The sequence below is a fragment of the Peromyscus eremicus genome, unplaced genomic scaffold (assembly GCF_949786415.1).
Source record: "Peromyscus eremicus unplaced genomic scaffold, PerEre_H2_v1 PerEre#2#unplaced_70, whole genome shotgun sequence".
Classification (NCBI taxonomy): domain Eukaryota; kingdom Metazoa; phylum Chordata; class Mammalia; order Rodentia; family Cricetidae; genus Peromyscus; species Peromyscus eremicus.
The window spans coordinates 141,011-168,565 of NW_026734311.1; the positions used below are offsets into that span (position 1 = coordinate 141,011).

General features: G+C 44.7%; 2 long non-coding RNA genes across 2 annotated transcripts in view; one reads left to right on the forward strand and one right to left on the reverse strand.

Moving 5' to 3' along the window:
• Positions 1-27,555, forward strand: part of LOC131901287 (uncharacterized) — a 180,242-nt gene that overhangs the window by 128,548 nt on the left and 24,139 nt on the right. The gene's annotated exons all lie outside the window — the stretch shown is intronic.
• Positions 20,209-27,436, reverse strand: LOC131901286 (uncharacterized). The gene is made up of 4 exons (XR_009376456.1): positions 27,101-27,436; positions 24,007-24,085; positions 23,421-23,687; positions 20,209-20,376 (listed from the first exon to the last, which is right to left on the reverse strand). It is a non-coding gene; the product is annotated as an uncharacterized LOC131901286 (long non-coding RNA).

A 27,555-nucleotide genomic window follows, 5' to 3' on the forward strand; every position in this document is an offset into this window, starting at 1 on the left:
TTCCACACACATTTCCTTTCCCTGTTGTGCAATGGACAGTCCACTATGTGACTCAAAGTGGTAATTTTAGAACTCTGTGGTGGTGCAGACATTTAATACAGAAATTAGGGTGATTAGTTGGAAATAATAAAGGCAATGTTTTGTGGGAATACAGACAGAGTTCAAGTCCACCTCAACCAGTGTAGGAGACCTTGACTTAAAACTGCTTTTCAAAAAGACTGGAGACTCCCTGTTCAAGAATTAATAAACCTCCATGGCATACCAGGACTTAATGTTAGTTGTGACCCTGTAACGGTCTCTTGAGCAGCATGTTATAGAGGCCAGGATTTTAGTGAAAGATTGGGCATTTCCACTGGTTGTAAATTAAGGTTGTCTCAATTGTTACAGAATGTAGCTGGTTAATCCTGGGGAAAAAACTTTTACATCTTATCATAGTAATTTCTAACCAGAATGGTTATCATACTACTTATCTTTTGGGAATTTGGGATGCAGCCCTCTCTTACCTAAATTCTACTTTGTGAACTAATTTCTCCTAGAACTGGAAAGACCATGGACCATTAATTCTATTACCATGAATTCTACTCTTCTAAATCACAGTTTAGCATTAGAGTGCAACTTTACAGAGGAAACACTCTTTACAAGCTCCTAAAATTAATTCCAGTTAGATTTTAAATCTTAATGTTAAATGTTCAAAGTGTAGGACTTCTGCAAGATAAGGGAGGGACCAGGCCTTTTTAAGTTTGGAACTCTGTGTTTCATAGAAACAACACAAACATAGTGCTGGCATTTCACAGTGATGTCAACAAGGACATTTCAAAGCACAGTCGTGCTCCCTAAGAGGGACACATAGATAGCCCAACAAAGGAAAAATAGATGAGCTCTACATGAGCAAACTGGGAGTAAGGGGTGTGGGTACAGTGCTGATTGGCCAGTAGCCAGGCAGGAAGTATACACAGGACAAAAAGAGACAAGAATTCTGGGAACAGGAAGGGTGAGTCAGGAGACACCACCAGCTGCCGCCATGAAAAGCAAAATGTAAAGATACCGATAAGCTACAAGCCACGTGACAAGGTATAGCTTTAAAGAAATGGGTTAATTTAAGATGTAAGATCTAGGTAGCAAGAAGCCTGAGCCATTAGGCCATACAGTTTTAATTAATATAAGCCTCTGTGTTTATTTGGTTCTGAGCAACTGTGGGCCTGGAGAAAAATCCAGTTACAGGCTTCTACTCCTCTTACAATGCCTTCTGCTGCCAAGCACACACCTAGAGTCTCATGAGGTATTCCTTATGATTGGCTGAATTAAGAGAAGACTAGGGTCAGTTGATGGTCCTGTACATCATGCAGGCACCACCCAGAAGTAGACAGCTGCAGCATTTCAATCCCATTTGGGCAAAAGCCTGAAGATATTGGTGAAATGTGTAAGAGCCCAAAACAGCTTGACCACAAAGCTGTCATGACAGGCTTTGGGACCCAGGTACATCTGTCATAATAGGCTTACTGGTAGGCAACATCTGGATCCTTATGCTGACACCACCCAGGGATTCACCCAAGGATGGGCCAGCATCTAAGGGAAAGTACCTGACATTCCAAACATTCCAACTCTTACATAAGAATAGATAAGATCAAGATTGACAGATGTCTGTGTGAAGGTGTCAGATCCCCTAGATCTGGAGCTACAAACTCCTGATCCTGGAATTACAGATAGTAGTGAGCTTCTGTATGTACTAGGAATGGAAGCTGGATGTGCTGAAAGAATGATCAGTTTTCTTATCTGGTAACATATTTTCTACCTGAAGTTTTCAGTGAATCAGTGCACTCCAGGTCTTCCACTCTTTCCTGTTTTTGACAAACACATGTAGGTGTAAGAGACAAATTCCTGCAGGCCCACACTCTGTGATTCACACTTGGGGTTTAAAGCGCCTCAGTCCCCACCCTCTCAATCCTACACTCCTGGTAGGAATAAGGATGTTCTAAAGAGACACTTGTATCTCTCCTTTTGTCAACAAGTGAAACAGTGAAATTTTACTACATGAAATTTTAATTTCACTGAGTGTGTCTTTCAGGGAAAAGACTTGAATTCTCCAAATGAGCATATGGGAGGGTTTTATAGATGGGAAAAATTCATTATATGGCTTTATTTACATATCTATTGCCATCTAAGAACTCAAGGGTAGGTTAGTTATCTTGTATTTTCTTTATTGTTCAAAATTAGTCAATTTTTAATAAATATCATGTTTTTAATTTTCATTAATAATTTGCTTTATTCCATTTTCTATTTCTGTTTTCTTTTTTTGTAGAGAATATTATTACTTTGACTCTTTGGCTGGTCTGGAACTCACACTATAGACTAGCCTGTCCTAGGACATCAGAGAGATCTCATCACCTTGTCACCACAGTGCTTGCATTGTAGCTGGGCATGTCACTCACTGGATAATGTGGTTCATTTGATTGGCTTACTGGGGATGAATGACTGAGCCTGCTTAGATAGAGTAACCAGGACACAGGTTCTGATCCTATCTCCAGTAACAGAAAAAGGTTCCCATCAAATGTAGCCTTCCTGCCTTAATGTCTACTGTCTTCAAACTATGAGAAATTTTATTTTTCTTTATTATTGAGTCTGTTATAATTGAAGAATGACCTGGTAAGAGTTCTGTCCTTATTCTGCAGATGGTGAAAGCCAGGCTCACAGAGATAAGTATTTTTTGAATATAGTTAAGTATAAATGTTCATGTAACTCATCCCATCATTCTAATGCCTCACTAAATGCATTTGAAGGAAACTAAGCCAGACATGGTGGCTCAGGCCGGTAATCATGGTACTTAGAATGTGGAGGTAGGAATTTCAAGTTTACAAAGTCATCCAAAATGAGAATGGTCAATGGGATCTGGTGGGAGGACCAGAGAACTTAAGAAAACTGTAATTGGCTTAGGAGGGTGTCCATAGTCTTCCCTGCAGCTCCAAAACTTCAGGGTCATGGCATCAGCAATTGTTAGCTGAGGTATTTACTGTTGGTTAGACTGGTGCTGCTCCTCGTGGTTGGCTGTTGTCCACAGTGGCCATGCATGGAGGAGAATCACAAGCCATAGTTATCTTTTTAGAGCCTTATTAGCATAGGAGGGGAGAGGGAGGGTGATGGAAGGGAGGAACAGAGAGGAAAGAGAGGGAAGAGGAAGGGCGCACAGAGGGCCCAACCACTTTTTAGCCTGGGATGCCTTTGAAAGCTGATGACATAATTAAGAACCAATACCTTATATTTACCAACTCAAGTTTACTATTCTGGATAATATTTTTTATTCTTTATAATGTTTTCTGTCCAAAGAACCTAGATCACTTGGGGATAAGACTCTTGTTGTTCATTAAATAGTGGAATAATCCTTCAGGTGGGAGAATTAGCCTCAGGCAAGGATGAGATCCCCAACTGCATACCTAATACAATGTATTCATCCTTGATTGTCTATAAACCAACCGAACAACCAACAGAAATGGACTCAGAAGGTTTTATTCATACATTTGTGCATAAATATTCTCACATGCTTCACATGGAAGAAATTCTGTAAGGGAAGAATTTGGGAAGGGATGGTGAGAGGACAAGGAAGGGGAAATTGATTTAATACATATTGTAATGAGCACGTATTCCAGTTATGGGGGAGGAATAATCACTCTTGATTCAGACTTGGAATAACACTCATTTATTCACACAGTAAGATTACAAGCAATATTCATCCTGTCTTCCAAATGGAAGCAGGAGTACCTCTCTAAGTGTACAGGTCAGGACTCGCCATGTCTGTTCCTCTAGATCTTGGGTCAGCCTTCCTCAGGTCAGCAACATCTGCACTGGGGACAGGATCTCACATCTCTGGCGGGGGAGAGTCGTCTCATGTGAGGGACTGACGAGCCCTGTTGGTCGGGTTTGAGGCCTCATCTTTTATATTCTTTTCTGGCTAGGTTTCTAGTCTTATCCTTACTTCCACACATAGCTTATAGCTTATCACTACTCCATTTGTGGTTTACTTACATCACTCTATTGCTTATCACTCCTGACCAGGGTTGCTCACCCTAGGCCTTACATGTTCCTTATACATATTAATTAAAATATGTGAAAATAAATTTTAAATAAAGAAGTGTCCCTGGGAGATAGCTTAAAAGTTAAAAGCAGCACCAGGACGTTACATAGGACAAAGGTTCCATTATATTTAAACATCTCCTGTAACTCTCTTCTGGCCTTGCAATTCCTCTGCACAGACTCCTGGAGGCAAATACCCTCATACATAAAATAAAATAAAGCTTAAAAATGGAATTCTCTGCAATGATGTTCCAGCCCTGAGACAGACAGCAGGCAGGGCTAGTTAAAAGGATCTCCTTCCCATCCTGAATGCTTGTAAAACATTCCATGAAATCAATTTTGTACATACATGGAGAGATTTATTCTAGCAATCCTGATCATGTAGAGAAACTTGAATAATACAGTTGTCTTTTTTTTTCACCTGCCCAGGAAGGAAGATGTGCTGGCTAACAATGGTGCTCATAAATGCATTCTTCCTAGGTCCATTATTCTCTAAGTATTCAACTTTCCATGAAGACTACTCTTTATGTTACTTAATTTGCCAACAGTTTGCTCTGAATTTCAGGAATAAAACTTCTTAAGCAATGGAACTGTGAGACCAAAATGAGCCATCTTAGAAATAAGACCAAAATGCCTTTACCCAAAAACTAAGGCCTAAGATTTCTCCTTTTGGGAATAGGCCATTAGTTACTGAAACCTGTCAGTCCAGATTCCAGAAACCAGGAAGTGTAAAAGTACAGAGTCACAAGATAGTTAGGAGGGAATGCGTGCCAGACTATGGAATGTCCTCTCCCTGGTTTCCAGGGTAACTGACCATAAAAATGTCCCCACCTGAGGGCAGCCAATGAGAAATGGTACCCTGCAACCACTCCCTTAGAAGTAATTTCTAGAAGCCCCTAGAAGCAAGCCAATCAGAATTGTAACCATACTAGCACCCCTAAATGATGTAACCTTGTGATTTTTCCCTTTCAAAACTGAGCTTTCGGACAGGCGGGCACTTCTTCCAGCCTCCACTGTGTTGGATGTATTGGACGAAGTACCTGCCTCGGCATGTATTGCTTTTGGATATCCCAGAATTAAACCTTGCTTTTGCATTCCGGCATGCTCATCTTTGGTGATCTCTCTGGGGGTCGTGATCTGGGCTCAACAGAACCATCATCCAGCTTTCTGATGGGAGAAAGACCTAATATCTTGTTTCTGATCTAGGGACCTTGTCCAGCCATCCCACACCATAGAGGCTGGAGGAGGTACCTGACCATCTGCAAGCTCAGGTTTTAAAGGCAAAAGGATAAGGTTACATCATTTATGGATGCTAGAATGGGTACAATTTTGATTGGCTCAAGTTTGAGGGGCTTTTCAGATTTTCTGTGTTATCTTACTTTGTAGATTTAACCAGTTGTTTGTCTTTCATTATAGACTACCTCTGGCATTGGAGCATTCTGTGGTTAACCAGTTGCTCCCAGATAGTCCTTCAAACATTCTGACTTTGAACTTTTGACCATCTCCGGTATTGGGGCATTCTATGGTTAATTATTTGTTACCAGATGGCTCTTCAAACATCCTAAATTTGTCCTGGGACCTATGTAAGCAGCTCTGAGAACTTTGATACTCAGGCCTGTTTCAAGCTGGGGTAAGGGGCTTGCTTGAAATGGTGGTGGTTTGTTTTTCTAGTATTTACAAGCTAGCTAGCCATATTGTGTCCTGGAGGAAGAAGGGGAAGTGCCTAAGGAGAGCAGGGTTTACTTTTGCAGCCAGGGGCAACTGCTATTGATATGCATATCTCTCCTGATCTAGAACAAGTCTTTGTCTGGGGTGGAAGGGAGGGACTGGAACTATTGTGCTGTGTTTTTAAGCACATTGTAACCCTATGGGATGTGCTCTTATCACTCAGATCTCATTAGGCAATCAGGTCCTCCAGGTGGCCTGCCAGTCAAAAGTGGTGCAGAGTTCTTCCTGCCACCACTGGCTTCAGACTTTTCTTTGAAGAGGAGCTGGCACCATCAGTTTTGTGTGGTGTGGTGTGCTGTGAGTGCTGCTGCAGAGAGCTGAGCAGACAGCATGGCTGAGCTAGGAAACTATGACATGGTGAGTGAGGGGCTGCTATCTCTAGATGGGGTGTAGCAGATGGTGAGGTGGAGGATCCAGTATGGTGGGTCCTTCTCAGGTCTGGGTGGGAACCTGTCTTCAGAATACCTGTCCTCTGAGGTCCCATGTGGTACTTGACACTCCCTGGATCAAGGGACAGGCCTCTGAATACCTCTTCTGTTGGCTGAATCTGCTCACAGAATTGAAAGTACGAAGCTGTGCTTAAAGCCATCTTTGAACTCAAATATGCTTTGATGAACCCATGGAAACCATGATGCCAAACTTGGAGAGTACCTTCTAGTACCTTGTTGAGTGAGGATGAGTATTTTGCATTTTATTTTTATGTGTAAGATCCATTTACAGTTAATTTTGTGGGTGGTTGTAAAAGGCACCTCATGTATTGGGTAGCATGCCACTACTAACGTATGATGTAGATTAGTAGAATTGTTGATTTAAATGATTTACTAATGCTTAGGAGATAGTAAGTCTCAAAAAATAGAATTTAGTGGAGAGAGGACTGTCTCAAAAAAAAAAAAAAAACCAAACAAACAAAGATAAGTATATTCTAGCCAGGCTTGTTAGAGATTAGAACAGTAGGATACACTATTGTTCGCCAGGATTGTCCAGACATTTTTTCCAAACCATTACTATGAAGCCACTGCTGATTTACTACCAAAAACTAGGCCCAATACTATATAAAATAATGAGATTCTAACAAGCATCTTATTGAGACATTATAGTGTCACAACCAACTTTAAGGCTTGGTGTGCCATAAAGTTCCAGTTTTCTTCTTGAGAAAAGCTTATTTCTTCCAAAAGGTCAATATGACACCAGGTGACAAGAATTTGAAAAGTAAAACAATGTTGTATTAAGGACTAGATTGATCAAGCAAGGCTTTCATTTAGACCCTCAGACAAGGAAAAGGATCATTCTTGGAATAGCTATTAACAGCCTGTGGCCTAGGCATTGGGAGCTTTCCCTAAGTGCCTGATTGATTGACAATAAAACAGAGCTCTTTCCATAGAATCAGGAATATGTTTGGGTGAACTGGTAATGGTCTAGAACCAGGACTTTTATTGTGGGGTTGCTTCAGATCCCACATAGAGCTATGGTTATCAGTCCCAAGAACACTGATGGGCTTACTCAGTAATGATCTTGAAATATCCTGTGTTTTTTTGCAGCATTGTTTGATTAGCCTCCTCTTGAGTCTGTCCCATTGTATGATAGTTTCTGCTTACTTCCCAGAACTTTTCCATTTCATCACTGGAAGTAGTATCCAAGGTACTATTCTTTTTAAGAAGCTTACATGTCTTACAATGTAGCTTGTACAAGGCTATCCCATGCCAGCTTTTTTTTTCTACCTTCCACTTTTTTCATGATTGTCATCCATAGTCAGCTTCAACCCAGCACAATATCACTAAAGAATGACCTACTGTCTCAGGTGTCTGTAATGTTTAAGAAAGAATCCTGGGAGAAATTTTGCTGTCTAACTCACCCATCTGCCCAAATGGCTAGACCTACAGTTGCCTGTCTGTATTTATATTGTTCAAAGTGAAACCTGGAGCATATAGCTAAAAGACACAAGGATGGCAGCATATGGTGAATGTACAATATGTCTAGGTTGTCTCCTCTTTGAGCATTTGCCAGAGATGGATGCATACTATAATTAAAGGTATTTTTCTTTATTAATAGCCTATGTGTGATTTCTCCCTGGGAAGTCATATTAATTCCAGGACAGCTGCATTTTCATCCTGTTTGAAAAATCTAACAAATAATGCTGCTATGAACATAGTTGAGCATGTGTCCTTGTGGTATAAATGAGCACTCCTTGGGAATATGCCCAAGAGTGGTATAGCTAGGTCTTTAGGGAGATTGATTTCCAGTTTTCTGAGAAATCACCATACTGGTTTCCAGAGTGTCCGTACAAGTCTGCACTCCCACCAACAGTGTAGGAGTGTTCCCCATGCTCCACATACTCTCCAACATAAGCTGTCTTCAGTGTTTTTGATCTGAGCCACATTTAGTTTTGAAAATGATTCTATGGGCACCAGTGGCAGACACTTGAAATGACTTTAAGTGGTATTGTATTGTTCTAATGCTCCCTTTCTTGTATGTAATTCAGTTTTCTTATTTGTGTGTGTGTGTGTGTGTGTGTGTGTGTGTGTGTGTGTGTGTGTGTTTGTATGTGTGTGTGTATGTGTGTGTTTGTGTGTGTATGGGCATGTGTTTGTGTAGACTGTGGCATAGGCTTTAAAACTCTCAATGATCTTCCTTCCTTTGTGTCCAGTTTGCTGGCACTATAAGAATGCACTGCCACTTCCAGCTTGAAAAATAATTTTTATGATCTAAGTTTCCTTTTCTTATGGTGGACAGGGAGGCAAGGAGATGGTGTCAGGACCCCTGGTACTGGAGTTACAGGTATTAGTGACCCTTTAAATGTATTGAGAATGAAAGCTGGATGTTCCAAAAGCATCTTCAGTGCTCTTAACCGGTGATGAATTTTCCTACCTATGTTTTCTATTCTTGATTATGTTTCCCATCCAAGGTAACCCAGTCATGGTTAGACACCAGATGCTGATTAAAATGTGGAATTCTCCAGAGAGAATTAACCTCAGGCAAAGATGAGATCCCTAATTATTTATCTAATACAACATGGTCAACCCATTCTCTGTCTCTCTCTATATATATCTATATCTATAGATATAGATATATAGATATAAATATAGATATAGATATATAGATATAAATATAGATATAGATTTAGATATAGATATCCAACAAAAGTGGATGCAGCAGTTTGTATTAATGTATATCATCATTCTTATTCACCAACATCTAATAAGTAATAAGTTGGAAAGTATGTGGGAAGGGGTAGAATGAAAAGATAAAAGGGGAAAGTAATGTAATATCTCTTGCTTATCAATTTATGGAAAGAAATTTTAAATGAAAAGGAGGCTAGATTGACAGCTCAGCAATTAAAAGAACTGGGTGTTTTCATAGAGGACCCATGTTCCATTCCCAAGACCCACCAGGAGCTAACCATTTGTTGTAACTTTAGTTTCAGGCATCTTCTGCCTTCTTCTGGCCTTGTTAGGCACTACACAGAGACACATACAGGCAAAACATTGTATACATAATTTTTTAAAAAGTTAGAAAAGGAAACAATAAGAGTTTTTACTATGATGTCATAGCCCTTAGCCATGAAACAAGCCAGGGCTTATTCAAATGAACTCCTGCTGGTGTTGCATGGAAGCAGCTGTGCCCCCATGCTAGGCTAGCCTCCTCAGAGGGAAAAGCAGTTTTGTTCTGAGGTTGATATAAATCATTATAACCATCTGTCTAGGAGCAAAGTAAACAGTGCTGTTAGGTGACTTTTCCTTGAAGGTTTCTGTATTTATGTTCTCTATCTTTTGTATCTGTGAGAATTGTGGCAATGGTACAGATATATTTTAGATCAAACATCAAGATTGACAGGTCACTTGGGCCCCAAAACAATCTACATTTTACAAAGTTATTTCCTTGATTTTCAGCTAAGATCTTGTGGTACAAGATGAACATGTCAAAGACATTTCTTTCCATCATTTTTATAATTAATATATGTTTCTGCATAACTTTGAGGTAAGAATATCCGTAAATGTCTCTGCTTTTACATTGTGATCCTGATCAGAAGTTGATTTGTTAACTGAGCATGCTTAAGAATATGAAGAGTGTTACAGGAATGTGTCCAGGCTCCCTACTCAAAAACCACATGCTTCCTTTGTTTAGGAAAAGCATTGTTTTGGAAATGACTCCCATGTTCTCCTTGCATTCTGCAGTTAGGAAATCTTTCTCATTTTATCTGTCTTGTCTGTGGTAATGGCTAATCTTTTTTTGTTTTTTGTTTTGGTTTTTTTTTTATTTTTTGAGACAGAGTTTCTCTGTGTAGCTTTGTGACTTTCCTGGCACTCACTTTGGAGACCAGGATGGCCTTGAACTCTGAAGAGATCTGCCTGCCTCTGCCTCCTGAGTACTGGGATTAAAGTCCTGTGCCAACATCACCTAGCCGTGATGGCTATTCTTAATAGTCAAGCTGACTACCTATTTTTTTTTTTTTTTTGGTTTTTCGAAACAGGGTTTCTCTGTGTAGATTTATGCCTTTCCTGGAACACGCTTTGGAGACCAGGCTGGCCGCGAACTCACAGAGATCCTCATCACTCTGCCTCCCGTGTGATGGGATTAAAGGCGTGCACCACCACCGCCTGGCTTGCTGACTACCTTTTTAATTAATTAAAACCCAAAAATTTGTGTACACCTGTGAGGGATTTTTCTTAAAGGTTTTGAAGTTAAAGACACATCTTTAATCTGGATCATTTTAGGTGATAAGATCCACTTTTAGCTGCTTGGTGGCAGTGCATTCCTTTAACCCCAGGAAGCAGAAGCATTTGGATTTTCTGAGTTTGAGGGCAGCTTGCTCAACAGAATGAGTTTCAGGGCAACAACAATAAAACCTTTCTTGAAATCACCAAAAAAACCAATCAACAAAGAATAAGATCCAACTTTAATCTGGGTAGCAACTCTTGGTGTCAGCCTACATATATAAAGGATATTGAAAAAGGAAGTTCTCTTTTCACCTGCTTGCCCTAGCACTGATTATCAAGTTTTTTAGTTCACTAGCATTAGAGCCTACTTCCTTAAAATTGTGGTGTATACTGAAGCCCAGCTGAGATGTCCAGCCTCGTGTAATGAATAACTACTGGACTTTTCAAATTTCCATTGGTGGACAGCCATTGTTAGACTAGCTCTACCACAGCTTGTGAGACATTCTAATAAATCCACTTTGTACACACATGGAGAGATTCATTCTACTAGTCCTGTTTATTAATATTCTGATCCTGGCCCTTGGTAGCACTCAATGTCCTGACATAAAAGCTTGTTCTTAAGGGAAATTTACACCCACTACCCTCTCTCTCTGTCCTTTTTTCTCCCAGGAAGTGTGAGCACATTTGGATTCCTCACTCTCCCCCACCCACTTTTTCCTTCTTTCTCTTCCCCTTCTCTCTTCCTCCACTAAATAGACCTCTTCACTGAGTGCTGTCTGAATGTCATTTTTGTCTGTAACCAGCAGCAGGGAACCTTGGCTCTCTACCTGCCAGAGACTTCTTTACAAAATTCATAACATGGTTCATGTACAGAAGTTTGAATAATGCAGTGGTTTTGTTGTTTTGTTTTTTCACCTGCCCTAGGAGTATGATATGCTGACTATTAACAGTGCTTGCAAGTATATTCTTCCTAGCTTCATTATACTTTAAATATTCAACTTTCCTTGAAGCCTATGCTTCATTATTATTCATTTGCCAACAGTGTGCTCTGATTTTCAGGAATAAAAATCCTAAAGCAATGAAGCCATTTCTGATGGGAGAAAGACCTATTATCTTGTTTGTGATCCACTTCCTCCATTTCTTTCCTGGTTGTATGAAGTCCCTGTAACAACTAGGTAAAAAGTGGGTTCAGTTCACCTGACCTCAACTTGAAGTAACAAAACAAACATCTCCTTTTTTGTCTTTTAATTTCTCTTTAGTTGTTAATATTCTGGTCACCCTTCCACCTGTGGGACCTGGAATCACTCCACCCCACATAGTATAGTGGGCTGTATATGCTAGCCTCACTGTGTCCAGGATGAAGAAGGAGAAGTACCTACCAAGAGCAGAAAGACAGCAGGGTCTGCTATTGGATCCAGGGACAAGTGCTATTGAAATGCAAATGTTTAGAAAAGGTCTGGGTCTGTGGTGGAAGGCAGGATCAGGAACCATTGTGCTGTGACTTTAAGCACAGTGTAACCCTATGGGAGGTGCTCTGGTCACTCAGGCCTCACTAGCCAATTAGGCCCTCCAGGTGATCTGTCAGTCAGAGTGGTACAGGGTTCTTCCAGCTGCTAGCTTCAAGCTTGACTTTGAAGAGAAACTGGAAGCAGCAGTTTTGTGTTGTGTGCTGTGCTGTGTGTGCTGGTGCAGAGAGCTGAACAGACAACCTAGGTGAGCGTGAAAACCACAGCATTGTGAGTAAGGTTCAGGAGCCAGAGTGGTGGGTCCTTCTCAGATCTGGGTGGGAAACTTCAGCCAGAATCCCTGTCCTGTGAGGTCCCATATGGTCCTTGAAACTTCCTATTCCCAGGGCAGGACTCTGGATAACTTTTCTCTGTGGGCCGAATCTGTTCACATAATTGGGAGTAGGGAGGTGTGTACAGAAACATCTTTGTAGTGAACTTTAATATGCTTTTGGTGCACTCATTGAAAGCAGACCTACTTTGTCCAGTACCTTCTAGAGGTTCAGCACTTTGTACTTAACTTTCATGTGTAAGATCTATTTATAGTTAATTTTGTGGAGGTTGTAAAAGGCATCTCATGTGTTGCGTTGCACTCTACAACTAAGGTGAGAGAGAAGAGTTGAAATGGTGATATAAAGGATTTATTAATTCTTAGGAGATAGTAAGTCTCACAAAATAGAATTTAACTGAGGGAGTACTGCCTGGAAAAAAAAAACCCTGCCAGGCAGTGGTTACGCACACCTTAAATGCCAGGACTCAGAAGGCAGAGCCAGACAGATCTATGTGAGTTTTAGACCAGCCTGGTATGCATAACAAGATCCAGGATAGGCACCAAAACTACACGGAGAAACCCTGTGTTAAAGAAAAGAAGGAAAATAAAACCACTCAAAGTAAAGAGTATTGTAGCCAAGCTTGTTAGAGTTTAGGACAATAGGATACACATTTGTTTACCAAGATTGTCCAGAATTTTGGCTGCAACCAAACAATTACAAAGGAGCCACCCCTGATTTACAACAAGCCACCAGGCCTAACACTGTATCAAAGAATGGGACTCTAACAAACTGCTCATTGAGGAATTACAGGGTCATAACCAACCTTAAATCCTCATATGCCAAAAAATTCTACTTTTCTTCTTAAGAAAAAACAAGGTCTGCCATATGGGCAATATGACACCAGGTGAAAACTATTTGAAAAGTAAAACACTAGCAGTTCAGTGGTGGTGCATGACTTTGCCCAGCACTCACTCAAGAGACAGAGTCAGGTTCATCTCTGTGAGTTTGGGGCCAGCCTGGTCTGAAGAGTTATGTCCAGGACAGGCTCCAAAGCGACACAGTGAAAACCTGTCTCAATGAAAAAAAAAAGAAAGAAAGAAAGAAAGAAAAGTAGAACACTCTTACGTTTTTTAGGCCTTCAGGCAGGGATTAGGAAAATTCTTGGGAGAGCTAGTAACAGCCTGGGGCCTAGGCCTTGGGAGCTTTCCCTAAAGGCATAACATATTGACAATAAAACAGAGCTCCTTCACTAAAACCAGAAATATGCTTTGAAGAGCAGGCAATGGTCTTGAATCAGGGCCTTTGTGGTGGGGTTGCTTCAGATCCCATTAATCCCACTCTTTCACCAAATATGGCTATGGTTATCCGTCCACAGATCACTGTGGGCTTAGTCAGTAATATGCTTGAGATACCCTTTTCCCCCCTGTGCAGCATGGTTTGATTAGCCTCCTCTCTGAGTCTATCCTGTTGTATGATACTTTCTGCTGACTTACCAGAAGTTCCCCATTTCCTTCCATTTTGCCCCTAGAAGTAGTATAAAGGTGCTATTCTTCTTAAGAAGCATAGTTGACATGAGGCATACCTTGTGCAAGAACACCCCACCCCAGCTTTTATCTTTTCTACCTTATATTTGCTTTCTTTCTCATCCCTTGTGATCTTCACCTCAGGACCCTATCACTGAAGAAGGTCCTGATGTTTCACATCACTGGATACTTAAGTAATAAATTTGGAAATGTCTTTACTGTGTAAGTTTTCCATGTGTACAAGGGGGTAGACTTGCAGTCTTCTGTCCCTATTTAACTTGTTCAATGTGCAACCTGGAGCCTGAACCTCTATGTCACAAGCTTGATAGAATATGTGGAATGCAAAATTTAATCACAGCAGGATAAGAGCAAGTTAAAACAAAAAATGGAACACCAAAGGTGATTTTGTTGGTACGTAGAACCTGAGAATGTTGTCTTTTGAAAGAATGTGGAGATATCAGGACTTTAGGGGGCAAAAATCATAGAAAGTTTCACAGAAAACGTTACTGGCCTGTCTGGATGACCAGGAAGATACAAATGTTAAGAATAATAGCAGAAAGTGGAGATTGAGAGTATAGAATTTCAGTAGGAAATAGACTCAATAAAAATTAAGCAACCAGGCAGTGAGGGCCCATGCCTTTAATCACAATGCTTGGGAGGCAGAAGCAGGTGTATCTGTGTGAATCTGAGGCCAGCCTGGGCTCCAGAGTGAGTTCCAGGATAGGCTCAGAAGCTACACAGAGAAACCCTGTCTAAAAAAAACAAAAAAAAACCCTTAAATTATTAAGCCTGGCTGTGGTTTTGCACACCTTTAATCCCAGCACTTATGAGGCAGAACCAGGTGGATCTCTGTGAGTTTGAGGTCATCCTGGGGTATCTGGTGAGCTCCAAAAAAACAAAAAAAAAAGGATCAATGAATGAATAAATAAATAAATAAATAAATAAATAAAGTAAGTAAGTAAGTAAGTAAGCTAGAGGCCATTTGTATGATATTTTGACTACAAAATTTTATTTGGCTTTAAGTCATGGAACGATTAAACAAGGTAATTCCTACTCCTAGAAAGCAACTTCATACAAAACCTGCTGCACCTGTGGTCCAAGCATGTCAGTGTCCACTGAATTAAGAAGTCAAGCTTTGCAGGATCACCCATTATCTACTGGCCCTGGAAACAATAAAGAATCAATATTTAACATCATGGATTCTTAGTCTGGGGTTCAGTTCAGCATTGTTGCAGAATTCTATGTTTAAGAGTCAGAAACCTAGTGAGGAGACTGTGAGAGTCCATTGCATGGAGTTGTGAGGATGAAGCCTGGTGTTGCTGGTTTTTGTTATTTAACTCTTTACTCTTTTGGGGGACTGCCACTCAGCTCTCAAATAAATCACACACAGGGAGGCTTATTCTTTTTTATAAATGTCTGGCCTTAGTATGGGTTATATCTAGGCAGCTTTTCCTAACTTAAGTTCTCTCATGTACCTTACACGTCTGGGTTTTTGTCTTTCTCTATTCTGTATATCTTTGTTTACTTTTTACTCAATGGTTTGTTGTGTAGCAGGGTGGCTACCCCCTGGTGTCCTCTCTTTTTCTTGCTCCTTCCTTTTTTCTTTTCAGTTGTCTTTTCCAATTTGTTCTCTCTGCCAGACAGCCCTGCCTAACTTTTTCTGCCAAGCTACTGGCTGTTAGACCAGTTGGTATTTTAGACAGACAAAGTATCACAGCCTCACAGAGTTAAACATATGCAACATACAAGGATACAAGTTACTTTTGTATCTTAAAATAATTTTTCCACAGCATAGACAAATATAACACATCTTAAAATAATATTTTGCAACAGCCTGGATTACATTTTGTGATCACATGATGTTGGGATACCTAAGTTATGGGACATCACCCATGGAGCACTAGCTGCATATATGGAGATGATGTAAAGAGAGAATTATATGAGAAGTTGCATGAATAGGGCCATCTGAGCCTGTTGATAATGAATCCTCATGCATCTGAAATGGAGATAGAGAATTTGATGTCTGTCCTGCTCTATTTCAGTATTGTCTTTGCCTAATCTTCCCTTGATATGTCTCCATTTCGCTATGTTATATTTTAAATGGTTTTCTGTGCCATTGTATTTTGGAAAGCTATAATCTATTTTCTGATTTCACAAATGTCACCATGAAGAGAGCATCTTGTATGTCAGAAGAGGCTTTGAACATTTGAAATAGTGTAGGGGATGTTGCAAACTATGAGGATCATTGAAGTGACTAAATGCATTTTATTCCTAGATGATCATGAGCCTATAGGTACCTGGTTTAGAACATCTTTGATTGAATGGAAAACCTCTCAGACACAAGGATATATGTGAACATGAGTCTGTCCTTGGTGACTTTCTTTTGATTGCATCTTTAGGAGGAGGAGCCTTTTGGAAGAAAATTCCTCACTAGTTGTGTGATATGCATCCCTATAGCCTCAACTGATTTCCTGTTCTTCGTGTGTACTGAGTTGTGGTTGAAACTAATCAGCCAGCTTCCTTTTATTGTCATGCCTTCACCACCATTAGAGATTCTATCTCTGTATCACATAAAGTTGAGTAGAAGCAGTTGCTATTCAGTGCTAAGGCAGTTTGTTAACCTGGTCTTTTAATTATGTTGGTTATTTTGAATACAAGGTTTGTCTGTGTAGCCCTGAGTGTCCTGAAAGGATTTCTGTAACCCATGCTGGCCTGGAACTCACAAATACCCCTGATTCTGGCTCCCAAGTCCACAGACTAATGTGGGTAATTAACATTCCTGGCTGTTTTGTTTTTATATTATTGGACAATGGGCCTGGGATGTAGTCTTTGCAAATGTCAAGCATATGCTGTTGTACTGAGCTCCACACATATTATAACATTATACATAGTGAAGAAGTGATAATTATATTTTTAAAGCTTTTTAATAAACAAATAGTGAATAGTAATGGTAATCTAGTTTGTATACTTGTTGTGATTGTGCTGCTATGAGAGGGGGCAGTTAGAGTCAAGAGTCTACTGTCAGTTATTGTGAAGAAACCTTAATGCCTATACCACAGTATAGGAAAATTTATTAATGCAATGCAGATGTTGAAGCTCTGTCACTTTCCAGTTTTCTTCAAATATATGAATAACCTCATATATAAAAATATTCTGTATATGTGAATCATGTAATAAAGGATCTTACCAACACAAGTGTCTTCACAGATACAAACCAACTCTTAATAAAGTGGAATAAGATGAGTGTGAACAATGATAAAACTTAATATCTCGTTCTTCTTTACAACTGATCCAAATTGTAAAATTAATTCATACAGATGTAACGATTAAACAGTGTATTAGATGTGATAATATTTCTACATGTCCCATAATTTTTGCAGTCATGAACAAAACCAAACTGGAAAGAAACATACTATATACACTCAATGTGTTAAAGATCTTTCACATCCCAGTACTCTTCAAATGTATGAAAAAGAACATACTGGAGAGAAACCCTATGAATACAATCAATGTGGTAAGCTTTTGAATTTCATAGCCACCTTCAAGAACATAAAAGAAAGGATACTGGAGAGAAACCCTATAAAAAAATCATGGTGATAAAGCCTTTTCATGTCAAAGTAGTCTTCAAATGCATAAAAAAAACTCATATTGGAGAGAAACCCTGTGAATGTAATCCGTGTAGTAAAGCCTATACACAATTCAGTAGTCTTCAAAAGCATACAAGAACCCATTCTGGAGAGAAACCCTATGAATGTTATTTGTGTGGTAAAGCCTTCACACAATTCAGTTATCTTCAAAGGCATACAAGAACCCATTCTGGAGAGAAACCCTGTCAATGCAATTTATGTGGTAAAGCCTTTGCACAATTCAGTAATCTTCAAAGGCATACAAGAACACATACTGGAGAGAAACCCTATGAATGTAATCAGTGTGGTAAAGCCTTTACAAGTCATAACCATCTTAATAGTCATAAAAGAACACATACTGGAGAGGAACCATATGTTTGCAATCAGTGTGGTAAGGCCTTTGCCCTTCACAGTCATCTTCAAAGGTATAAAAGGACACCTCCTGGAGATAAACCATATGAGTGTAATCAATGTGGTAAAACCTTTGCATGTACAAAGTTTTTCAAACACATAAAAGAAAACATACTGGAGAGAACTACTATGAATGTGATCAGTGTGGTAAAGCCTTTGTACAGCAAAGTCATCTTAAAGAACATAAAAGAAAGCATACTGGAGAGAAACCCTATGAATGTAATCAATGTGGTAAAGTCTTTTCATGGCACAGTACTTTTCAAATGCATAAAAGAACACATCATGGACAGAAGCCCTATGAATATAAAGAATGTGGTAAAGCCTTTGCATATCACAGTCATCTTCAAATGCATAAAAGAACCCATACTGGAGAGAAACCCAATGAATGTAATCAGTGTGGTAAAACCTTTGCACATCACAGATATCTTCAAAGGCATAAAAGAACACACACTAGAGGCAAGCCAGAGAGAAGTCCAGGCAGCCAGAGAAGAGAGGGGATGGCAGGAGGAGATAAATGGATGACAGACATTTGGCCAAGGTGGCTAGCAACCAGGCCTGAGACCCTGAGCACCTCCCAGAGATGCAGGGCAGAGCTTGTGTGGTCTCCGGAAGTGAGCTGTGGATACTGCTAGGGAGGCTCAGACAAAAGCTAGGGGGTCCCGTGGTGGCCTTGTGCACCACCGTAAGGGCAGGCGGGCTGGCACGGAGGCAGGAAAAGTTCCACACAACCACCCCCATGCAGCCCAGGCTGCACAATGCCCTGCGGAGAGGTCCTCTCCTGCTCCCAGACATGGCGGCCACAGGACCCGGGAGGCTGTGCTTCCCTGAACCCCAAGCCAGCCACGTGTCGCCCGCCCGGAGCCGGTCATCTGGACCCTGCTTCCTCCTCCAGCACTCCTGGGTCATGGAGCGGGCCAGAGAACCGCTTTGGTCCTGGAGGACCTAGGCAGGAGCCCTTCCCTAGGCGGCACGCCTCCATTTCCAGGGTAGCACAGGGACCTGCTGGCAGAAGTGGCAAACTGAATCCGCGGGATGTCAATAGGGCACCGAGAATGCCAAGGACCAAGGGCCAAGGGTGCTCTCTCTCCGCCCTTCACAAAGCAAAAAAAAAAAAAAAAAAAAAAAAAAAAAGCCAAAGCTCCAAGATGGAGGACAACCATCTAGGCTAGGACTGGACAGACATGCCACTCTAGGGCTGCTGCTAGTGATTCAGTGGTGTGCAGAAGGTGAGGGTGTGGTGTGTAGATGGGGGTAACAGACTTTAACTGGTTCCTCCATTGTAACCTCCATGCACTGCACTTCCCTGACACACTCGGCTTTGTGCCAGCCCCTGAAGGCCCTGCCTGAGGGTATGGTGGGGTGCAGGGAGAGAGGGCAGGTGGTGGAGGGTGTCATGGAGGGGGGCAAGTGGGGAGTGTGTGGATGTGGGGGCAGGCTCACTTGAGAGTCTGAGCCATACCCTAAGGAAGTCCTCCACAAACCACATCTGGACTATAGGGGAGGAGCCAAAGAAACATAATAATGGGGTTGGGGTTCAGGGGCAGAGCATCGCCCCCTAGCTGCCAAACCAGGGTATTCTAACAGCTGCATCTCTGCCCTAGCCCAGCCTTCACCCCAGACACACAGACACACACAGACACACACACAGACACACACACAGACACACACACACACACACACACACACACACAGCAGCTTTCAGAGATCCAGTGGCTGTCTACATGACTCCACCCACCAAGGAGACCAGTACAGCTTCCAGCATGGCCTTGGGTCTGCTGACCCAAGCTTCCAGGTCAAGGTGGCCCGGCAAGAGGGGCCTCCAAGACTGTACCCGGTTCTTCTAAGGCAGTGGGGTGGAAGGTGTTACACCAAGGGAGACGACCACCCAACTCAATGGGTCCCTAGACCCAGCTCGGGCTTCCCACCTTGCAGAAGGCCGCTCCAGGATGGACACAAGGCAAAAGGGCAGGCAGCTGTGTATGCTTGTAAGGGATGCAGAGTCAGCGGCCTTAGTCCCGTGTCCCAAATCCAATGGTCTAATACTAAGATGGGAGAAGAAGGACTTCCTTCCAAAACCTTGGCCTTGGTAGTGATGAGCGTTCAGATGGATGCTGCCCCACCTCATTCGAAGCAGGGACCATAAGGCCTGGGACATCCACAACCTTGCCTCAACAGGCAGGGTGTCCAGGTCCCTGAGGTGAAGACAAGAACACATCAAAAGAAGAAAGATTGCACCCACCTGCCCTCTTGCCCTACCAAACCCTGGGCCCAGGCCCCCACCTTAACCATCTCCTAGGCAGCACCAGGCAACCATTCTGACCTACGTCCACCTCTGTCACAATCTCTCTCCTCTGCACAGCCCTCCACCTCCCACCCCTAACCTCCCACCTCCCGACCCTACCCTACACCAAATACCAGGCACCACTCAGGAAACTTCTCTTTCCTTTCTCTAACTTCCCCAAGACCCTGTCAGGCATGGAACTCTCTGTATCCTCTGTGGATACCCACCTACCTGTGGCAGGGCCTAGGAACACACAGGACTCGGCTCTCTCAAGAGATTCCAAGTGGACCGAGGACAGGTAACATAGAATCTGAGGGACAAGAAGCAATTCTCACTCTTAACACCAGTATGCCTACAGCACACACCCACCCTGTGTGTCCTTATGGATTTCCCTAAACATTCCAGGTGTCCTCACACAAATTTCTCTCCACGGGCCCAGACCCATGGAACAGAAAAAAGTGTCCACAGACAGAGTCGGTCTGCCCACCAGCCTGCATGAAAAAAAAAAAAAAACACCAACAAACTAGAGAACACCCAACACCCCACAGGCAGATTCTCATTTGCTCTCGCCTTACTTTCTCTCTCTCTCATTTATCTATCCTCCTCTACCTCCACCTCCACCTCTATCTCTGTCTTTCTCTGTCCCTCGCTCCTATGTACAGTCCCATCCCTGGTATCCAGGGTAGCTAGGCCATGTTCAGTAGGGAAATGCTTTTCACTCCTCAACAGGAAGCCTTCCTTCAATGAGCACTGAAAGTCTCCAGAGGCTCTCCTCCACACTGCTGACATCTTCCATGATGAAGCCTAGAAGAAAATCACTCTCCCTGCCACCTGGAGACAAGCCTGTCTATGCTCTTCCAAATCTCCCTCTCTACAAAGCTTCCTGGAGACTTTTGCTGTGGCTAAAAAGGGAGCTTCCTGGTGATGGGGGTGGGTGTGGAGGACCTGACTTCATGGACCTGCCTGTCAGGCCACTTTAAAGGACGGTACTGCCACCTTCCCAATGGTTCCTACACAATGCTCTTACCAACCACGCTCTGGCATGCCCCTGAGCCCTAATCCACACACACGAAGCACCACTCCAAACCTTGTACTCACCTGAGCTGGATCTGAAGGATGGAGGCCTAAAAGGCTTCCCTACATGCAAACCTGTCCTTCCTCTACATCCCAGAGCTGACGACCATAACTCGTACATACTGTGCCTCTCAGGCACTGCTATGACTTCTCACAGTACTGGGCCACAATAATCCCAGGTATACACACACAAACACACACACACACACACACACACACACACACACACACACACACACACCTACACAAAAGCGCTCCTGCATGCTTAGCAGTTGTAGGACTCCAGATAGTGCCCTCTGTTAATTTCAGAGCCTTCTCTAAGTATTCTTCCTGCTGAGATGATGTCTGGACATGAGAATGCAGGACAAGGGGCTTTTGGACCTTTGATGGTGGGAGTTCTTCCTGGGTTTAATGCAAATGAAGCTAGGCAGGAGAAGACAGGACTATGTGTGTCCTGAATGACACAGAGGAGGCTTGTCAGGGGAAGCACGGGCTGTGAAACCTGGCCACTATGGTACCTAAGTCCTGCCTGGCCTCTTTGTGAGCACCCCTGAGTCCAAACCCTGTTCTGGATGCTTCTACTGGAATTCACCTTGAGCCACCACACTGCCATACTGGGTACGAACAATCAGGTTGGATAGGATGATGATTGGGGAGTTGAGGGTTCCAGATCCCTTACAGGGATCTGGGGATGTGGCTCTGGAGCTGGAACCTATTCTAACAGGTCCCAGTGCCTAAATTCAACCTGTAGCCCAACTCAAGAGAAAATCCAGTTGTAAAAGAAACAAAAGGCAAGGCAGAGAGAAGTCCAGGCAGCCAGAGAGGAGAGGGGATGGCAGGAGGAGATAAATGGATGACAGACATTTGGCCAAGGTGGCTAGCAACCAGGCCTGAGACCCTGAGCACCTCACAGAGATGCAGGGCAGAGTTTGTGTGGTCTCCAGAAGTGAGCTGTGGATACTGTTAGGGAGGCTCAGACAAAAGCTAGGGGGTCCCTGGGTGGCCTTGTGCACCATCCTAAGGGCAGGCAGGCTGGCACGGAGGCAGGAAAAGTTCCACACAACCACCCCCATGCAGCCCAGGCTGCACGATCCCCTGCGGAGAGGTCCTCTCCTGCTCCCACACATGAGGGCCACAGGACCCAGGAGGCTGTGCTTCCATGAACCCCAAGCCAGCCACGTGTCGCCCGCCCGCCGGGTGCCGGTCACCTGGACCCTGCTTCCTCCTCCAGCTCTCCTGGGTCATGGAGCGGGCCAGAGAACTGCTTTGGTCCTGGGCGACCCAGGCGGGAGCCCTTCCCTAGGCGGCACGCCTCCATTTCCAGGGTAGCACAGGGACCTGCTGGCGGAATTGGCAAACTGAATCCGCGGGATGGCAGCAGGGCACCGAGAATGCCAAGGGCCAAGGGCGAAGGGTGCTCTCTCTCCGCCCTTCACAACGCAAAAAAAAAAAAAAAAAAAAAAAAAAAAAAAGCCAAAGCTCCAAGATGGAGGACAACCATCTAGGCTAGGACTGGACAGACATGCCACTCTAGGGCTGCTGCTAGGGATTCAGTGGTGTGCAGAAGGTGAAGGTGTGGTGTGTAGATAGGGGTAACAGACTTTAACTGGTTCCTCCATTGTAACCTCCATGCACTGCACTTCCCTGACACACTTGGCTTTGTGCCAGCCCCTGAAGGCCCTGCCTGAGGGTATGGTGGAGTGCAGGGAGAGAGGGCAGGTGGTGGAGGGTGTCATGGAGGGGGCCAAGTGGGGAGTGTGTGGATGTGGGGGCAGGCTCACTTGAGAGTCTGAGCCACACCCTAAGGAAGTCCTCCACAAACCACATCTGGACTATAGGGGAGGAGCCAAAGAAACATAATAATGGGGTTGGGGTTCAGGGGCAGAGCATCGCCCCCTAGCTGCCAAACCATGGTATTCTAACAGCTGCATCCCTGCCCTAGCCCAGTCTTCACCCCAGACACACAGACACACACAGACACACACACAGACACACACACAGACACACACACACACACACACACACACACACACACACACACACACAGCAGCTTTCAGAGATCCAGTGGCTGTCTACATGACTCCACCCACCAGGGTGACCAGTACAGCTTCCAGCATGGCCTTGGGTCTGCTGACCCAAGCTTCCAGGTCAAGGTGGCCTGGCAAGAGGGGCCTCCAAGGCTGTTCCCGGTTCTTCTTAGGCAGTGGGATGGAAGGTGTTACACCAAGGGAGACAACCACCCAACTCAATGGGACCCTAGACCCAGCTCGGGCTTCCCACCTTGCAGAAGGCCGCTCCAGGATGGACACAAGGCAAAAGGGCAGGCAGCTGTGTATGCTTGTAAGGGATGCAGAGTTAGCGGCCTTAGTCCCGTGTCCCAAATACGATAGTCTAATACTAAGATGGGAGAAGAAGGACTTCCTTCCAAAACCTTGGCCTTGGTAGTGATGAGCGTTCAGATGGATACTGCCCCACATCATGCGAAGCAGGGACCATAAGGCCCGGCACATCCACAACCTTGCCTCAACAGGCAGGGCGTCCAGGTCCCTGAGGTGAAGACAAGATACATCAAAAGAAGAAACATTGCACCCACCTGCCCTCTTGCCCTACCAAACCCTGGGCCTAGGACTCGACCTTAACCGTCTCCTAGGCAGCACCAGGCAACCATTCTGACCTACGTCCACCTCTGTCACAATCTCTCTCCTCTGCACAGCCCTCCACCTCCCACCCCTAACCTCCCACCTCCCGACCCTACCCTACACCAAATACCAGGCACCACTCAGGAAACTTCTCTTTCCGTTCTCTAACTTCCCCAAGACCCTGTCAGGCATGGAACTCTCTGTATCCTCTGTGGATACCCACCTACCTGTGGCAGGGCCTAGGAACACACAGGACTCGGCTCTCTCAAGAGATTCCAAGTGGACCGAGGACAGGTAACATAGAATCTGAGGGACAAGAAGCAATTCTCACTCTTAACACCAGTATGCCTACAGCACACACCCACCCTGTGTGTCCTTATGGATTTCCCTAAACATTCCAGGTGTCCTCACACAAATTTCTCTCCACGGGCCCAGACCCATGGAACAGAAAAAAGTGTCCACAGACAGAGTCGGTCTGCCCACCAGCCTGCATGAAAAAAAAAAAAAAAAAAAACACCAACAAACTAGAGAACACCCAACACCCCACAGGCAGATTCTCATTTGCTCTCGCCTTACTTTCTCTCTCTCTCATTTATCTATCCTCCTCTACCTCCACCTCCACCTCTATCTCTGTCTTTCTCTGTCCCTCGCTCCTATGTACAGTCCCATCCCTGGTATCCAGGGTAGCTAGGCCATGTTCAGTAGGGAAATGCTTTTCACTCCTCAACAGGAAGCCTTTCTTCAATGAGCACTGAAAGTCTCCAGAGGCTCTCCTCCACACTGCTGACATCTTCCATGATGAAGCCTAGAAGAAAATCACTCTCCCTGCCACCTGGAGACAAGCCTGTCTATGCTCTTCCAAATCTCCCTCTCTACAAAGCTTCCTGGAGACTTTTGCTGTGGCTAAAAAGGGAGCTTCCTGGTGATGGGGGTGGGTGTGGAGGACCTGACTTCATGGACCTGCCTGTCAGGCCACTTTAAAGGACGGTACTGCCACCTTCCCAATGGTTCCTACACAATGCTCTTACCAACCACGCTCTGGCATGCCCCTGAGCCCTAATCCACACACACGAAGCACCACTCCAAACCTTGTACTCACCTGAGCTGGATCTGAAGGATGGAGGCCTAAAAGGCTTCCCTACATGCAAACCTGTCCTTCCTCTACATCCCAGAGCTGACGACCATAACTCGTACATACTGTGCCTCTCAGGCACTGCTATGACTTCTCACAGTACTGGGCCACAATAATCCCAGGTATACACACACACACACACACACACACACACACACACACACATACACAAAAGCGCTCCTGCATGCTTAGCAGTTGTAGGACTCCAGATAGTGCCCTCTGTTAATTTCAGAGCCTTCTCTATGTATTCTTCCTGCTGAGATGATGTCTGGACATGAGAATGCAGGACAAGGGGCTTTTGGACCTTTGATGGTGGGAGTTCTTCCTGGGTTTAATGCAAATGAAGCTAGGCAGGAGAAGACAGGACTATGTGTGTCCTGAATGACACAGAGGAGGCTTGTCAGGGGAAGCACGGGCTGTGAAACCTGGCCATTGTGGTACCTAAGTCCTGCCTGGCCTCTTTGTGAGCACCCCTGAGTCCAAACCCTGTTCTGGATGCTTCTACTGGAATTCACCTTGAGCCACCACACTGCCATACTGGGTACGAACAATCAGGTTGGATAGGATGATGATTGGGGGGTTGAGGGTTCCAGATCCCTTACAGGGATCTGGGGATGTGGCTCTGGAGCTGGAACCTATTCTAACAGGTCCCAGTGCCTAAATTCAACCTGTAGCACAACTCAAGAGAAAATCCAGTTGTAAAAGAAACAAAAGGCAAGGCAGAGAGAAGTCCAGGCAGCCAGAGAGGAGAGGGGATGGCAGGAGGAGATAAATGGATGACAGACATTTGGCCAAGGTGGCTAGCAACCAGGCCTGAGACCCTGAGCACCTCCCAGAGATGCAGGGCAGAGTTTGTGTGGTCTCCGGAAGTGAGCTGTGGATACTGCTAGGGAGGCTCAGACAAAAGCTAGGGGGTCCCGGGGTGGCCTTGTGTACCACCATAAGGGCAGGCGGGCTGGCACGGAGGCAGGAAAAGTTCCACACCACCACCCCCATGCAGCCCAGGCTGTACAATGCCCTGTGGAGAGGTCCTCTCCTGCTCCCAGATATGGCAGCCACAGGACCCGGGAGGCTGTGCTTCCGTGAACCCCAAGCCAGCCACGTGTCGCCGCCCAGAGATGGTCATCTGGACCCTGCTTCCTCCTCCAGCTCTCCTGGGTCATGGAGTGGGCCAGAGAACCGCTTTGGTCCTGGGGGACCCAGGCGGGAGCCCTTCCCTAGGCGGCACGCCTTCATTTCCAGGGTAGCACAGGGACCTGCTGGCGGAATTGGCAAACTGAATCCGCGGCATGGTAGCAGGGCACAGAGAATGCCAAGGGCTAAGGGCGAAGGGTGCTCTCTCTCTCCGCCCTTTAAAAACCAAAAAAAAAAAAAAAAAAAAAAAAAAAAAAAAAAACAAAGCCAAAGCTCCAAGATGGAGGACAACCATCTAGGCTAGGACTGGACAGACATGACACTCTAGGGCTGCTGCTAGGGATTCAGTGGTGTGCAGAAGGTGAGGGTGTGGTGTGTAGATGGGGGTAACAAACTTTAACTGGTTTCCTCCACTGTAACCTCCATGCACTGCACTTCCCTGACACACTTGGCTTTGTGCCAGCCTCTGAAGGCCCTGCCTGAGGGTATGGTGGGGTGCAGGGAGAGAGGGCAGGTGGTGGAGGGTGTCATGGATGGGGCCAAGTGGGGAGTGTGTGGATGTGGGGGCAGGCTCACTTGAGAGTCTGAGCCACACCCTAAGGAAGTCCTCCACAAACCACATCTGGACTATAGGGGAGGAGCCAAAGAAACATAATAATGGGGTTGGGGTTCAGGGGCAGAGCATCGCCCCCTAGCTGCCAAACCAGGGTATTCTAACAGCTGCATCCCTGCCCTAGCCCAGCCTTCACCCCAGACACACAGACACATACACAGACACACACACACACACACACACACACACACACACACACACACACAGAGCAGCTTTCAGAGATCCAGTGGCTGTCTACATGACTCCACCCACCAGGGTGACCAGTACAGCTGCCAGGATGGCCTTGGGTCTGCTGACCCAAGCTTCCAGGTCAAGGTGGCCCGGCAAGAGGGGCCTCCAAGGCTGTACCCGGTTCTTCTAAGGCAGTGGGATGGAAGGTGTTACACCAAGGGAGACGACCACCCAACTCAATGGGACCCTAGACCCAGCTTGGGCTTCCCACCTTGCAGAAGGCCGCTCCAGGATGGCCACAAGGCAAAAGGGCAGGCAGCTGTGTATGATTGTAAGGGATGCAGAGTCAGCGGCCTTAGTCCCGTGTCCCAAATCCGATGGTCTAATACTAAGATGGGAGAAGAAGGACTTCCTTTCAAAACCTTGGCCTTGGTAGTGATGAGCGTTCAGATGGATGCTGCCCCACATCATGCGAAGCAGGGACCATAAGGCCCGGGACATCCACAACCTTGCCTCAACAGGCAGGGCGTCCAGGTCCCTGAGGTGAAGACAAGAACACATCAAAAGAAGAAACATTGCACCCACCTGCCCTCTTGCCCTACCAAACCCTGGGCCCAGGCCCCCACCTTAACCATCTCCTAGGCAGCACCAGGCAACCATTCTGACCTACGTCCACCTCACCTCACCTGAGGTGAGCACAAGGTTTGGTGCCTCATGTGTAGTGTT